This window comes from Choloepus didactylus, chromosome 15 (genome assembly GCF_015220235.1).
Source record: "Choloepus didactylus isolate mChoDid1 chromosome 15, mChoDid1.pri, whole genome shotgun sequence".
NCBI lineage: Eukaryota > Metazoa > Chordata > Mammalia > Pilosa > Megalonychidae > Choloepus > Choloepus didactylus.
The window spans coordinates 53,655,842-53,673,252 of NC_051321.1; positions in this window are offsets into that span (position 1 = coordinate 53,655,842).

The window sequence follows — 17,411 nt, forward strand, 5'->3', positions numbered from 1 at the left end:
AAAATGAAGACTAATAGTAATTGGTTAATGGGGAGATATGGGGTTATGGGATGTTTTAGGTATTCTTTTTTAATTTAATTTTTATTCTTATTCTTTTTTGTGTGTGGTAATGAAAATGTTCATAAATTGATTGTGGTGATGAATGCACAGCTCTATCATGGTACTGTGAACAATTGCTTGTACACTATGGATGACCGTATAGTTCATGAATATATTTCAATAAAATTGAATTTAAAAAAGTAGAGCATGAGCCTCTGTCTGGTTCTACTAGAACAATACTGGAATAAAAAGGGATATGTAGTTAATTTGCTTGTTTGCTTTCCTTGTATAACCTTAGCATATATTCAGTGTAGCAAAGAGATAAAACAACAGATGTCCTGGATGCTAAGTAAAAAACTCCATGGAGATCTGGATATGCCTTTGCATCTCATCTTTTTAGAAAATATCAGAGACTACAGTGTTGGGAAAGGTATCAATACTCTGATGTATGTTCATCATTAAAATTGGATTAGTTTGTAATTGAAAGAAATTCATGGGATTTTGAAGTTGGGAAGGAGGGTTGAGGAGAAGAAATCCTATTTTTATATAGCATCCCAATATTGACGATAACTTCTGAAAATGTTCATAGAGAAAAGATGTGAAATTACTTTTCTGGTATATGATTATCATCACTTCTAGTCTGTCATTATATTCTTTAAGGAATTTTTGATCCCAGTACTTTAGATTTTAGCTCTTGGCTGATAAAATCCTGTAAAACATCAGCATGAGTAAAACATGAAGGGATCAGACAACACTGAATGCTACAAGGGGAAGTTGATCAAGTTTGGCTTCATAGATGTTCGGTTAAAATAAAACATATTAGAAAATCTTTCTCAGAGACAGAAAGAGTAACTGTATGGAGGAGTAAACAAAGTTGCAATAAAATGAATGGCAGAAAAAAGTACCTTCTGCAATTGATTTCCTAAATTAGTATAAGGAATGTGAAAACCAGCTCCAGAGACAGTGCCTCAATCCTCTCTTCAATGAATTATGTGAGCCTCTACTACATGCCCAGTGCTAGAATACAAAAATGAACAAGGAAAACCTCTTCCCACCTTTATAGAACTTACTTTCCTGGTTGGGTGGGAGGTGGGATGAGTGGCTGGAGAGAAAAAGATTGATAAGTAAATAGTAACAAATAAAGTTGAGGGTGCTATCCTCTGGGGACTCCACAAAAAAGTTGGGGGGAAAGACATGAAAATAAATAGTTATACCAATGTACGAAGCAAAGAAAACATCACAGATAATAATGGTGAATCTTTGATCACTTATTACCTGTCCTCATTTGACGAACAGTAGTTTTTACAATGGTCAGTACATGCTCCCACAGAGTCACATTTAATTGGTGATGCAACTTATGAATTAGTGATCAGGAGAAGAAAATAAGTGGGGAGGTGTGTCAAGCACTTAGGAAGTTGATCTTCTCTAGGAATCTCCTTAGCTGTGGCTAAAGGTCATGTTTTAGTTTCCTAGGCTGCTCAAAACAGATACCATGAAATGGGTTCACTTAAAACAAGGCAAATTTATTAGCTTACGGTTTTAAGCTGAATAAAAAAGCCAGGAAAATGTCCAAATCAAGGCATAATAAAGGTGATGCTTTCTTTTCCCAAAGACTGGCTGCTAGCGATCTTTGACTCCTCTGCCACATGGCAAGGCACATGGTGGCATCTGCTGGTGTCTCCCTTCAATTTCCAGTTTCATTGATTTCTGCTTCTTGCTTCTGTGCACTCTCTCTCTCTCTTTGTATTCATTCTGTTTACAAAGGACTCCAGAAACAGGATTAAGACCTATCCTAAATGAGGTGAGTCACAACTTAACTGAAGTAGCTTCATCAAAAGTCCTACTTACAATGGGTTTAAACCCACAGGAATGGATTAGATTTAAGAACATATTTTTCTAACATACATACAGCTTCAAAACACCACAGATCAGGAACAAATAATCTATTTTTACAGTGACACGTGGATGTAAGAAATGTACCACATATAAAAAAGCCGTGCTGTCTATGCCAGACATGGCTCTATAAAAGGTTTCCCTACACAGCAACCTTGATTCCTTACCTGGAAAATTGTTGCTTTCCTATGTTCTTCCCTGGAACTAGTCCCAGTAGACAGGAAAGAGGAGCACCAATTTCCCCATCTCATACTTTCCCTGATCGGCGTGGACTGAAAGTTTCCAATCCCCATTCTTACCACCACCACTTGGTCCAAAAGCCTGTCATTTGAAGCTTGAAATCCAACTCAGTATCCTCCCATGGGTTTAGAGCTTGAAATCCTCAGTTCATATTCAAATATATTACATGGGATTCATGATTTCTTGAGCCATTACACAGTGGTTCTCTATTCTGTCTGCATGTTAGTGATAATTACCTGAGGGACATTTCAAAAAAATTCATGCATGGAATCCAACCCAGATATTTTGATGAAATTTTTGGAGTGGGACCTAAAATAGATAATTTTGAAATCTCCCCAGTTGTTACTAATGAGCATCAGGGTTGAGAATCACTGTATCATTGCTTTGGTATTTATCAGTTTATCTAAATAAATATGATCTAAGATTAGATTCCATTTCACCAGGAAGGGAAAGCTAGAAGGGAACATGAAGAGTGTAGTTCCTGGAGTAGGGACAATAATGAAGGGACTTGGGAAAGTAAGATCACAAGAAACATAGAATATACTGAAAGGGACATAAACTTTGTTAAACCCCCAAGCAAGGTCCTAGTGGGATAAGAGGATCAGAATATTTGCAGCGTTAGCAGAGATTAAAGAGGATTGATCATAGGGAATGCTGTAAAATCAAATGCTAAGAGGAACCAAGTAAGAAATCTAACTATGTTAAACAAACTAGATTTAGGCTGTAAATAGGGAGAGAGAACACTGCTTAAATGGGGCAGCTGAGAAGAGCTTCATCAATTGTTATCCAACAGGAATACCGACCCAGTGAGAGTGATCAGTAATGAATCAGTGAATATAGGCAAAAAATTAAAATGTGACATAGTGTACTACCTCCATAATGGGTGCATAATCTTCTAGAAAATAATTTCCTTCAAGTCCACATGCATGAGTTAAAGATGAATTTCACTGTCACCAGACATAGCTTCTGTGATGAGGTATCTAAAGGGAGTAGCGTCCCGCCATGTTACATAAATCCTAGGGATTCTGAGTAGATGACTCAGAGATCATGCAGGGAAGCCAGGGTGAAGCAGGAGCAACTCCTACTTTTATCTGATTTACAGCCTGACCTTCTGTATAAGACTTTCTATTTTGGAAGAGTTTTAAAAGTCACTGTTTCTCACCACTTAGTATTCTCCGAAGAGAATGAAGATGAAGAGAACAAAGGAGAAGTAGTAGGAAGGGGAAGGGGAGGAGGAGGTGAGTGGTATGATGGTTAATTTTATGTGTCAACTTGGCTGGGTTGTGGTGTCCAATTGTTTGGACAACCACTGGCCTACATGTTGCTGTGCAGGTTTTTGTAGATGGGATTAGTCAACCCATTGACTTTAAGTAAAAGAGATTACCCTTGATTATGTGGGTGGACCTCATTCTATCAGTTATAGGCCTTAAAGGCAAGCAGCTGAGGGCTCCAGAAACAAGAAATTCTGCCTCAAGATCACACACACCCTCAACTTTTCTCTGGGTTTCCAGCCTGCTGTGTATCTTACAGATTCCAGACTCAATTTCTACATCACTCTTACCACAATTTCACTGCTTTAATGGAATTCAGTCTGCCCTACAGAATTTGGACTTGTCAGCTCCCACAATCACATGAGAAAATTCCTTAAATTAAATTCCTTAAATACATATAGTGTGTGTCTATATACAGAACTAACAGTATATATACATCCTGGAGAACCCTGGCTAATACAGGGGGAAAGGAGGAGGAGGAGGAGGAGGGGAAGGAGGAGGGGGAGGAGGAAAAGAGTAGAATGAGGAAGATGAATAGGATAAGGAGGAGGAAGAGGATAGAAGAAGGTGGTGAAGGAGGCTCTAAAGGTGATAACTTGCATTCATTTTGTTCTCATATCTTTATATACATTTTCACATTTAATACTCAACATTTAAAAAGGTTTTTTATATTATTATCATCACCCCCTTTCTGCACTTGAGGAAATTAAATTTTGGGGAGATCAGTTAATTAAAGGAGTTTACACAGCTGGTGTGTCAGTTTGGGTTCTCAAAGATGCAGATGCCAAAATGGAATTAGATGTTCAAGAGATTTATTGGGAGAAATGCCTATGAAGCATAAGGGAGGAGGAGACAGGATTGGTCATGGAAAGTCTTCAAACCAGGAAAAAGGTCTGACACCTGAGAAAGAGGAAAGTGAATGAAGATGGGGTTGGAAAAGTCTCATACTGCATGGCAGTTCTGAGAAAGTCTCAGACAAGCTAAAATTTATCCCTGAGCCAAAGGTGTTCATGAGTGTTGTCCAACATAAGACACGAATGGGCAGGAACCAGTGCCCTTGCAATATTCAACCATAGACATGAAGCAACTTGGAGGAAGCATCCCCACAGCTGGCTCTCCTAAAAGAGATCAAAGTGCTGCATCTCCTTGGCTAACACAGTTTACTACTGGCAGTGTCAAAATCTGAACCCAGAGCCTATGTACTTAAACCTACAAAACCTTACCCACAAAAGATTTCTCTTCATTATGTGAGTGTAAATCATTAGCAGTTGCACACTTCAGCTTACTTTTAGAGAGAAGAGATTTTCTAAAAGCTGGGGATGAAAATGCCTGAAGTTTTGGAGGGTAACTATTTTATGGCAGGGCAGGTACCAGACTGAGCTGGCCCACCAATCAAAAAACAGCTCTGGACTTGAATAGCAGTAATTCCTGAGCTCATCAACTACATTATTCAGTGGAGAAATAAAGGAAAGCCCATGGCTTCTCTCTGTTCTTCTCCCTTACCTCCTACTTATCACAAAAATTGAGGACTGTTGCTATGGATTAGCCAGGTTATTGGATAACAGTACGGGAAGGCGGATCTTTAAAAAAGTTTAAGTTAATGAGAGAAGGGTATGGTCTCTCATCAAATGCACTTTCTTCCTAGAAGTCAATGAAATGACAACAGCTTTGGGATTTGCTCCCTTCTGGAAGAAGTTCTTCTAATTTTTTTTTTTTTTTTTTTTTTTTTTTTTTAACTCAGAGTAAGCAAGGGTGGCTTCAAGTACCAGATTATGAAGACCAGATGAAATTCAAGAAAGAACAATGATCAGATTGGCCAAAATGGGAAAACAAGGTGTGAACTATTTAGTAGAAATTGATTGAGGAGCTCCTCCTTAAGAAGAAATAATTAATAGACTTAAATAACTCCAGAGAAGAATCTAGCATCAAGAAAGTCTTAGAATCCTGCTGTGGCATAACATTTTAAAGATGGCCTTGAATTTATTCTAGAGAGGTACTAGCTACAAATATAGGGCACTCTGCTACAGAGGAGAGCTAAATAAGTATCCTTAGACAGGGTCTCCACCTGTTTCAGCATTGAAGTGTCAAGTATGTAGAAGGACAGAGAACCAAATATCGTTTTACAATAACCCATTTTCCTGATCAACATAATGTTTAAACCTGACAACTTTTGACATTTTGCTTTCTCAAGGTCAAACCCTAAGAATATCTTTTTATTTCAAACTGTTGCAAAGAATTTTTTCTTTCACCCTGTAAAAAGTGAAGTGCTAAAAAATTAGGTTTATTTAATATGCTATGAATTATATGGTAAGTGTTTAGGAAGTGTCATAAAAATTAAAAGAGATTTTCTAATTTTCTGTTAGTTAAATTTGTGTGAGCAAAATGTTCATATAGATATTTAAAGATTTTATAAAATTCTTAGAAGTTTGACAATGTTCTCACTGACAACGATTTGTCCTGATACTGATCTGCATGATATTGACAAACAATATAATGTTGTTACTCACGGTTTTAATTATTTTTAGAAAAATGTTATATGTCACAGGAACAACCAACTTTCCTTATCAGTTACATTGTTTTACACTAACGCTTCTCCAAACGTGCTTGCAGTAAGTTATAGGTCAAAACTTCATCTTCAACAAAAAAGACTTTAAACAAGAAGCAAAGCAAATATATAAATTATATTCTACCTGTTAATTAACATAACCTTGGTAAAAGTATAAAAGTGAGACAAGAAAAACTTCTATTTTCTGCAATCAATAACCTCATTATAATTTAATTTTCAAACTTTTATTTCTGGAAATAGTTTCATTTAGAAAATGCTCATAAAGAAATTAAGGCAAAGATTGTAAGCTCTTGCAGCAGTAACATTTGTTTCTAAGCTTTAGTTGTTATTTCTAAATTCTGAGATGCTTTGCTCTTTGTATATAACCTGGTAGCTCCCTGAAACTTTGGATGTCTATATAACACCTAAAAACTCAAAGTTAAAGTTCTCTAGATCTGGAGGTACTAAACAAGAAACATTAATTCTAAAAAGACAACTCCATACAACAACTATTAAAGAAGTTAAAAAAAAGTTCAAACTTCAGTTAGAGATGTAAAAGGGCTGATCTGGTTAAAAACTACAGTGAATCAAAATACAAGGTAAAAAAGGTATTTGAGAACTTTAATTTCTACATGAGACCAAGGAGGGAAAATTTATTTTATGCAAAATATAAATTTTCAATGACACACTTTCTGATTTAACTTATCTGGTCAGTTTATTTAGACAACCTAACTCAGCTTTATTTTACATAAATCTAAAATAAAAAAATGAGATCTTAGTATTCTGAATGGATTGATGTACTATCTTGATGCATTTCAAAGTGTTTTAGGCAAAATAAAATGAAAAAGTATTTGTACAATCCCTTATGTGAATAGAAAAGAAAACCATAGAACTATAAACTTCCCCTTCTAGGGAATTCCTGCTATTCTCTCAAGAATACTGAAACTGTAATTAAAAAGAAAAACTTTACAAGATCTAAACCTAAGATCCACTCTTGTTAGAAAGCAAATTATCCTCAATTAAACTTATAACTGAGACACCTATGAAAATGAACTCTAAAACATATGAACCTTGCCTCATAAAAATATATGCTAATGAGCCAAGCCCACACTCTTGAAGCTTGCACTTATAAACCTTATTTCTGTAATGACAAAACTAAGCCTAATTATAATTAATGGCTGAGTCACCCCCAGGGAAACTTCCTTGTTATTCATAGTGGCCTCTCTCTAAGCCAAACACTGCAAATGAACTCACTAACTTCTCCCCTATGGGACATGACTCCCAGGTTTGAGCCTCCTTGGCACCATGGGATCAGCAATGCTTCCAGAAAGAGATATTAATCGAAAGGGGAAATGTTAAAAGAAATAAAATAGAGTTTCTGTATCTATGAGATTTCACATAGAATCAGGAGGTCATTCTAGAGATTACTCTTATGCAGGTGTCAGCCAGATATCCTAAATTGCCACAGTATACAAGGAAGGCCTCAAGCAAAATTGCTCCTGAGGGCCCTGGGAACATCTGGACACCATATGCAAGCCACATGACTACATGGAATTAACACCCACTCAGCAGACTCTATCTGGAAATATATGCATGGTTATATTGATTTATAAACACCCTAACCATCATCTTTTCACTCAATTTACTTATGAAGTTTATTTCTCAGAGACTTAAAGCCTTCAGATTGTTCCTGTGCTACTGAATTCTGCAACCTAAGGGTACCAGTCCCTCCAAGAACAACAACCTGGAACTCAAGACTACATCCATCTACATGCAAAGAAGTTTCATTCCTCTACTCCATAATATTGATGCCCCTTTTCAGCAAGAAGAAGTTAGAGTGGTCATCACCCAGATAACCCTCAGGATTGAGGAATGGACAAAAAAAGGGGGGAATTGTACCTGAACACTAACATAATTATGGTTACTGAATCATTATTTAAAAGTTTCTAACTTTCTGATATATTATGATGCAGCCAGAAGCAATTATCTTTAATGGTTGTAACTCACTGAACTGTAACCCACATGACTTGTTTCTTTGATGATGATGCTACATTTTATAGCGGTATAATCTTTACCCTGTAACTGACAGTAATGAGATAACTCGTGACTGGCCCAGCATGTATCCTTGTATCTTGTTTTGCACCCTAAAATCTTATACTCCTGCGCATAGCCCCTCAATGTTTTTTTTATTCATTAATATGAAAACAAATTTTAAAGAATAATAAAAAGATAGTTTAAAAATACCATACAATACAATATAATAATGTCAGACAACAACCAACTACCAAGAATCCCATATATGTTTATTAATGATGTAACATGAGTCAGCCAAGAACTGGCCAAGCCAGTTCTAATCAGAGTTGGCCCATGCCTGACATGTGCAATAAGCTAAACCTTAAACTTCAAATGATCTAAGCATGTAATCAATCCATGAATACCTGGAGATTAGACTCTCTCTAACCTCACCATCTATACTGCTTGCCTTTGTTTGAATACTATAAAACACTCAAAGTTTCTCCAATTCAGGGAGACAGATTTGAGGAACTGTCCTCCTGTCTTCATAAGGCTAGACTTCGCTAAATAAATTTTTTCTTGACCCCACTGTGCATTGGGCAAGGACTCACTTTTGAATGGCAATATTGTAAGATTTAACTTTAAAAATACACAAAAGTGGCTAGTATATAATAAGTGATCTTTAAATGCTACTTATATTTTTGTTGTAATTAACACTTAGACTTTACTATTTTCTGGTGTAAATAGCATATTGCTATCTGGCAAGTTGAGTTGTTGATAGGGAAAGGGAGGGAACAACCACTAGAACTGACTGAGTCCTTACTATGTGCCATGCTCTGTACTGAACTATCAGATTATGTCTTTTATTACTCTCTACAACTAATATTTCACAGAGGAGGAAACTGAGGTCTAGAGAAATTAGGCCTCATATGTAATATCAATTAGTAAATAATTAGTAAATCTAGGCTACTAAACCCAATCAGTCTGACTCCAGGGCCTAGGCACCTAAATGATACAGCATAATGCTTCAACACAAAGTTGAACAAAATCCAAGAAAAATAATAGATATGGATTAGCTGCCCCTTTTCTGTGTAATGCGACCTTGAGATTAGCCTAAAATGACTCTGGGACATCCTCAGAGGCATTCATGAAAGCCATGAGGAGCTGAACTGTCCCTCTTATGGATCTCAGATGCAGAGGGAGGGATCAAGGCAGTGACCTCAAGGAAGTGGGGTGAGGACCTCTCTGACAGTCTCCTGATGTCACTCTCTGATGCTACCCTCAGGAGTTCACTATGGATTGCACCAATGTCCTTGAGTTTACATCTGTTCAAAGTAGTTAAAAAGATGTCCATAAATAACCTCTTAGGTAAAAACCCATCATTTTTGCTTCACCTTGGCTGCAGGAACATTAATGAATATAATCTCACTGTAGGATGAATAAAAGGGAGTAGAAGAAATTATTGAAAACTGGGGAAATCATCCCATGTGTAAATCTAGCAGCTGCTACTCAGTTCCAACCAATTGTTTTCATGTAGAAAAACTGAGCCAATTTTCCAAAGAAAGAAATGAAATTCTATAAGGAACACCTGGATTTTTAGAAGTGTTGGGAATGACTCCATTGAATGAGCCAACACAGTTGAACAGACTACATCATAAGACTTTTGACACAGAGGACACCAATTCACAAATACTAAATGCAATTAATAAGATAATTAAAATGATATGAAACATTCACACTTGTTTTCACTTCAAAAACAAATCACAAGTTAACTCTCAGGACATACTGTGCTACGATTCTAAAGGAGACTAAAGAGAGAGAGAGAGAGAGAGCTTCATACTATTTATGATAAGCTTTTCTAGTTTCCAGTCAAATGTCAGTGATTTTCTCTTTTCTAAAGTGCCTGTTGGCCTGATCACTCCAGCTCAAATGAGGCAAAGGCCTGATGTAATTACCTGGATAATTTATAATAAGCAAATAGTCATATAGCATTCAGGACATTCCATTGGCATTTTTGTTTCAAAGTAGGCAAATTAATTTATTGGTAATCCAGATAAAAACCATTCACACTTATCAGGCAAAACCATACAGGAAAATGCAAATATCTCAATCCATTTTTATTAATTTTAATCACATGTGGCATTTTAGTTAGCTAATCTTTAAAAGCACCTTTCCTTTAGCACAGAAGTCCAACTGTGAAGGCTCAAAGCAAAACAAGACTCTGTATCCAATCAATTGTTAGCAAGAAGAAAATGTCCACATTATCTTATTTATTTATAACTGAATAATCATAAAAATCAAAACCTGGAGAGAAATCAGGATTTTTCCCTTGAATAAAAGATTTGATTTTAGATTTAAAAATGTATAAAGCAGCCCCCTCTGTCCCTGTGCACACTACTTCATTAACCAATGACTTTTGAGTCTCTGATGATTTTAAACTTTAGTGATTACGTTCTATCAGCAAGCACAGAGCTCAGCCTGATATAATCAGAAGAAACTTGTCTTTCAAATCCAACACATTATGACTTCTGTACCATTCAATGAGACTTTGAGTAACATGTTTTTTTCCAATGAGGTTAGCAGAAATCCTGAATCTTGTTCCCTGTGAGTCTAAGAAAGAAAAGCAATTCAATGTATAATGCAAAATAATATTTACATATTATGAAAATTCTACCTGTGAATTAAAGCTTCAAGAGAATATTTTTGTCCCAATGGAATATTTATGACAATTGTGCCCCGAGAAATAACTGCCAGATCCAAAATAGCCTGTACAAAAAAGAAAAAAAAAAAGCCTAGATTGGGAAAGTTGTTTTTTATTTTTATTTTTTTTTCTGATTTCACATAATTTTTGAATCATAGAATATCAGTGATGGAAGAGCCCTTGAAGTTTATCTCTGCAAACATGTACCTGCATAAGTTTGACATGCAAAATTTAAAGAATTGAGCGGCTCTAAAAATGTGTTTATCTGCTTTAACTGAAGACCTTTCCTATACATCTTTTTCTTATCTAGCTGACATGTAATCATTCATTAGGAACTGGATGAAGACCATGGTAAGCATCGGAAAATTGAGTAAGGCTGTTTTCCTAATGATATATTTTTTGAGATTGGTTAATCAGATGGGCAAATAGAGAATATCAAATGTCACTCGTACAGAAGCGATTTGAATTGGTGCTTTCTTGAGGGTGTAAAAAAGAATGCATTGCTAGGGGCTTTAACAAAGAAAGGTTCTGGTGAAATTTAATGAAAAATAAAGGGGGAGGTAGCTAATCCAGAGCTAATACAGACAAGGTTTTCCTAAAAATGGAAAATTTTGTTCTGTCTGGCTGTTTTTTTCAGTAGATGAGGCTAGCAAAGTTTGGCTTCCTATGGAAATAACAATCCTGTTATTGAAGGACAAGTTCAATTGATTTTTTCACTGAACTGCCTAGCTGGACAACATTTTCTTAAATTGACTGGTATTTCAAACCTGTGTCTAGATAACACTAAAACAGCAGATAAACCCAGACGAAAAAAATAACAATCAAGCAGACTGGACTCACTCAAATTTGCTGATTGACAGGACTTTTACCTTTTACCCTGCCACTTCTATGTCACAGAGAAACAGCCTCAGCTCAGCAGCAATTTCACCAAGCCCCCAAAGTTATAGAGAATACCTGACCTCTGCCTCCATCACTGAACTTCAGCCTCTCCAGTTTTGCCTTTGAGGAATAATACCATTTGCTTCCTCCATACTAAGTAGTGAGCTTGACCAGTCCTAGGCAAAATGATGAAACAATATCTGCTTTGGGGACCCCCAAAACCCTAATCAGAGGCTCTTTGCTTCTTGATCAAACTTGTACCATTTTCATGGTCTCCCAAGTTTCTCTGGATAACCTGTGAAATTCTCTTCCATACAACTCTGCCTTGTCCTTCCCAAGAGGACTTAACTTCCCAAACCCTCCTCAATGTCCCTGATTGCTTTTGTTTTTCTTTTTAATTTTTATTGGGATTGTTCAGATACCATACAATTATCCAAAGATCCAAAGTGTACAATCAGTTGCCCCTGGTACCCTCACACAGCTGTGCATCCATCACCGCACTTAATTTTTGTTCAATTTTTAGAACTTTTTCATTACTCCAGACAAGAAATAAAATGAAAGATGAAAAAAAAAAAAAAAAAAAGAAAAGGAAACTCAAATACTCCCATATCCCTAACCAACCCCCCTCAATTGTTGACTCCTAGTGTTGGTATAGTACATTTGTTACTGTTTATGAAAGAACGTTGAAATACTACTAACTATAGTATATAGTTTGCAATAGGTATATATTTCTTCCCTATATGCCCCTGTATTATTAACTTCTAGTTGTATTGTCATACATTTGTTCTGGTTCATGGAAGAGTTTTCTAATATTTGTACAGTTAATCATGGACAGTGCCCACCATAGGATTCAGTTTTTTTTTGTTGTTGTTGTTGTTTTTTTTTTTTAACTTTCCCTTCTTTTTTAAATCAACTGTATGAAAAAAAAAGTTAAAAAGAAAACAAACATACAATAAAAGAACATTTCAAAGAGACCATAACAAGGGAGTAAGAAAAAAACAACTAACCTAAGATAACTGCTTAACTTCCAACATGTTCCTACTTTACCCCAAGAAAGTTACATAATATAACAACATTTCTGTGAACTTGTTCCTACTATATCCATCAGAAATTAACAGACCATAGTCATTTCTGGGCATCCCCAGAACGTTAAATAGCTTATCTGTTCTTCTTGGATTATTGTTCCCCCTTCCTTAATTGCTCTCTACTGCTAGTTCCCCTACATTCTACATCATAAACAATTTGTTTTACATTTTTCAAAGTTCACATTAGTGGTAGCATATAATATTTCTCTTTTTGTGCCTGGCTTATTTCGCTCAGCATTATGTCTTCAAGGTTCATCCATGTTGTCATATGTTTCACCAGATTGTTCCTTCTTACTGCCGCGTAGTATTCCATCGTGTGTATATACCACATTTTATTTATCCACTCATCTGTTGAAGGACATTTGGGTTGTTTCCATCTCTTGGCAATTGTGAATAATGCTGCTATGAACATTGGCGTGCAGATATCTGTTCGTGTCACTGCTTTCCGATCTTCCAGGTATATACCGAGAAGTGCAATCGCTGGATCGAATGGTAGCTCTATATCTAGTTTTCTAAGGAACAGCCAGACTGACTTCCAGAGTGGCTGAACCATTATACAGTCCCACCAACAATGAATAAGAGTTCCAATTTCTGCACATCCCCTCCAGCATTTGTAGTTTCCTGTTTGTTTAATGGCAGCCATTCTAACCGGTGTTAGATGGTATCTCATTGTGGTCTTAATTTGCATCTCTCTAATAGCTAGTGAAGCTGAACATTTTTTCATGTGTTTCTTGGCCATTTGTATTTCCTCTTCAGAGAACTGTCTTTTCATATCTTTTGCCCATTTTATAATTGGGCTGTCTGTACTATTGTCATTGAGTTGCAGGATTTCTTTGTATATGCAAGATATCAGTCTTTTGTCAGATACATGGTTTCCAAAAATTTTTTCCCATTGAGTTGGCTGCCTCTTTACCTTTTTGAGAAATTCCTTTGAGGTGCAGAAACTTCTAAGCTTGAGGAGTTCCCATTTATCTATTTTCTCTTTTGTTGCTTGTGTTTTGGGTGTAAAGTCTAGGAAGTGGCCGCCTAATACAAGGTCTTGAAGATGTTTTCCTACATTATCTTCTAGGAGTTTTATGGTACTTTCTTTTATATTGAGATCTTTGGTCCATTTTGAGTTAATTTTTGTGTAGGGGGTGAGGTAGGGGTCCTCTTTCATTCTTTTGGATATGGATATCCAACTCTCCCAGCCCCATTTGTTGAAAAGACCATTATGGCTCAGTTCAGTGACTTTGGGGGCCTTATCAAAGATCAGTCGGCCATAGATCTGAGGGTCTATCTCTGAATTCTCAATTCGATTCCATTGATCTATATGTCTATCTTTGTGCCAGTACCATGCTGTTTTGGCAACTGTGGCTTTATAATAAGCTTCAAAGTCAGGCAGTGTAAGTCCTCCCACTTTGTTTTTCTTTTTTAGAGTGTCTTTAGCAATTCGAGGCATCTTCCCTTTCCAAATAAATTTGATAACTAGCTTTTCCAAGTCTGCAAAGTAGGTTGTTGGAATTTTGATTGGGATTGCATTGAATCTGTAGATGAGTTTGGGTAGAATTGACATCTTAATGACATTTAGTGCGGGTGACTGAGCTTGTACCTCGACTTACCAGGCCTGGGCCAGGGGACCTGATATCACCCCCTGGGGAGGGTAGTAGGTACGGGCGTGAGTGCCCTCTGCAGCCCCCCCGAGCCTGGGGAGCGAGGTCAAGGCAGCTCCCTTTTCCTCACCCAAAATGCCACTGGCAGGGAAGGCTTGCCGGAGGAAACCGCCTTTCTCCCAACTGCCCTTTCCCCACTTCCTTATCTTACCCACTCACTCCCTGGTGCCAAGGCCACTCCTGCCACCGCCAGCGCACATGCACCGTGGCCAGAACAACTCCCGCCCGCTGCAACGGCTCCTGCGTCCTCTCAGAACCAATCCTAGCCCCTATCCCTTCAGTATTGCCATTTAAGGCTGCTTCACCTCCTTTCCAGCCCTGCCCTTCTTACCAGCCTATATAACCTGTGATCACCCCTGAATAAAGCTCTTTGGCGCATACTCCTACTGGATGAAGAGTGTCTTGTCCTTATCGCCGCCCTCCACACCTTGTACGCCTCCCGCCGAGGACCTGGCCAAGTCCTCCGCCTCGCCTTCGCCTCCGGGAACGAGCCCCCGCCGCCGGTACCCTTTAAGCAGCCCCGAGAGCTGAGGGCTCAGCTACCGGCCGCCACTCCCCCCAGAAGCAGTAACCGCGACCGCAACTGGTGCCCCGTGTGAGGAAGCGTCTCCACACAACAGTTTGGCAGGTCGCCCGCTCGCCCGGACGCCTCTCCAGCTTCCCGTTTCCTCGCCTGCAAGGTAAGGGCCGCCTCTCCTTCGCCGCTTCCGGAGCCGTGGGAGGTTCACTGCTCCGAAGCCGCTCCTCCCTTCCCCCACACTCTCTTCGTCCTCTTGTATGCGCACTTCTATGACCCCCGTTCCTCCTAATGCTCTCCCTCTTCCCCTCCATTACTTTGCTGTGGTTCTTTGTATCTTTCTTTCCTCATTTGGCACCGTGTGCCTCTTTACAACCGCCCCCCCCGACTGCTCCCGTTGCCAAAGGGCACTGCTTTCCGCTCTCACCGTCTCCTTCGGCCTTGCGGCCACGGTTTATCTCATTCTCTCTGCTCGGTAAACAACCCCCCCTCCTCCCCCCTCAGCTATGGGTAATCGTCTGTCTACGTGCCAGGCACCTCAAGTTCGTGCTCTGGCCGGTCTCCTAGACACTCATCGCTACAAAGTGTCTGTTCGGCAGCTGCAAGTATACTGGGACCTCCTGCTGCCCTTTAACCCATGGCTCACCACTTGCCATCTTTGGGACCCTGTTACTTATGATCGTCTTATTGATCAAGTCACTAACGCCATGGAACATAAGAGCAAGCGCTTCCCTCCCGGCTTGCTCCCCACCTTGATAACCATCCGCTCCTGCCTTCAAGGCTCCCTCCCCCCTGATCGAGGCCCCATTAAATCCAAGGAGGCCCTATCAACCCAGCCAACAGATTCAGATAGCGATATTAATTCAAATCATGACTCGGACACGGAGTCCTTAGTCGAGCAGATTAACAACGCGCTCGAGGTGACTCCCAAAAAGCAAAATAACACTGCGCCACGCCAAGATGGCGAACTTCCTCCTTCTTTTTCCATCGAGGGGAGGAAATGCTCCGGTGATGACATCAGCCCTAAGCTGGGCCGGAAACCGCGTACGCTTTACCCCGCCCTTCCACAGGGCGGAGTTAGTCCGCCATCTTATGCCTTGGGCCCCGCCCTTTCACAGGGCGGGGCTGATCCACCATCTTGTGTCTTAGCCACGCCCACCGCGCCGCCATCTTGCGACGCTTGGGGCCTCCCACTCCCGCCTCCCCCTTCGGCGAGCTCCCCCTCGGAGCCGCTACCGGCAGCTGCCGCCGCTCCTTCCACCCTGCCGACTAACAACCCCTGGCTGCCTTCTACACCTCAAGGCAACCCTTGGGGCAACGCTCCCCCTACCCCCACTCCGCGCCAAGCCCTCTGCAAGCGCGTCCTCCTTTCTCTCGTGCTTTTCGCTGCTTTCCTCTTAACCTTGCCCCCACCCCACAGAAACCGTATGACTGATATCCCATTGACTCAGATACTATCAAGCAGCTTCGCAGGGCCGTCAAGGAGGACGGGTTAGGTAGCCCATACGCTTCCCAAATACTGCAGGATCTCGGCATGGACTTTTGCATCCCCCAAGACTGGGCCTCGCTTGCCCGTTCCATTCTTAACCCTGGTCAGTTTGTTGACTGGCGTGCTCACTTCCAGGCAGAAGCAGCTCAGCAAAGTGAGCAAGACGCAGCCCTTGGAGTCTATCATCCCCCCAAAACCTACTTGGGCACGAGAGCGTTTATAAACGCATCTGCCTATATTAATGCACCTGCCACCTTTTGGCCTATCCTTTAGGGAATCACCTTACGAGCATTTGCCAACTACTCTGCCTGTCGGCCTAATAAATTCACCAAGCTCTTCCAGGAGCCGAGTAAGCCTTTCGCCACCTTTGTCCCCAAAGTCGAAGAAACCTGCGCTCGAAAGGTAAGTAACCCCCAGGCCCAATATTACATGTGCCCATCCTCAAATCCTGAAAAATCGTACTGTAATTTCCCCAACGAGTACTACTGTGCATACTGGGGGTATGAAACATTAGCCACTAATTAGAAGCCTCCTGTTCCTGATCATTACCTTACCCTAAAGTAGGCCCCTACAGGGTGCAAACTCCCTACTGTTAACTGGCTCGGCCAAGAAAGTAAGGGATCCTGCACACATCTTAATCTTACAGTGCAGCTCCCCACTAATCCCTCCTGGTTACTCGGTCAAACTTGGGGCTTCAGAATCTATGAGAAAGGAACCGACCGAGAATCACTTATTCTTATAAAAAAGGAGGCTGTAAACCAACCAGGCCAAAATACTGCATTAAGAACACCCTCTGGCATTGGTCCCAATAAAGTCATTAACCCCCTTTTTCCACAGCCCTCCAGCCGCACTTCAAGTACAAGCAGCGCATCCGGAGGCCGCACCTCAGCTGCAAACAACGTATCGCCAACCCCACCACCCCAACCTTTTCTACCCCCCTCTCATTACTCCTCTCCCCTCTTCAGCCTTATCCAAGCAACCTTCACCTCACTAAATGTCTCCTACCCCAATCTTACCTCCTCCTGTTAGCTTTGCCTCTCCACCTCTTCCTCACTGTACGAGCCCGTTGCCTCCAACCTCTCCTTTT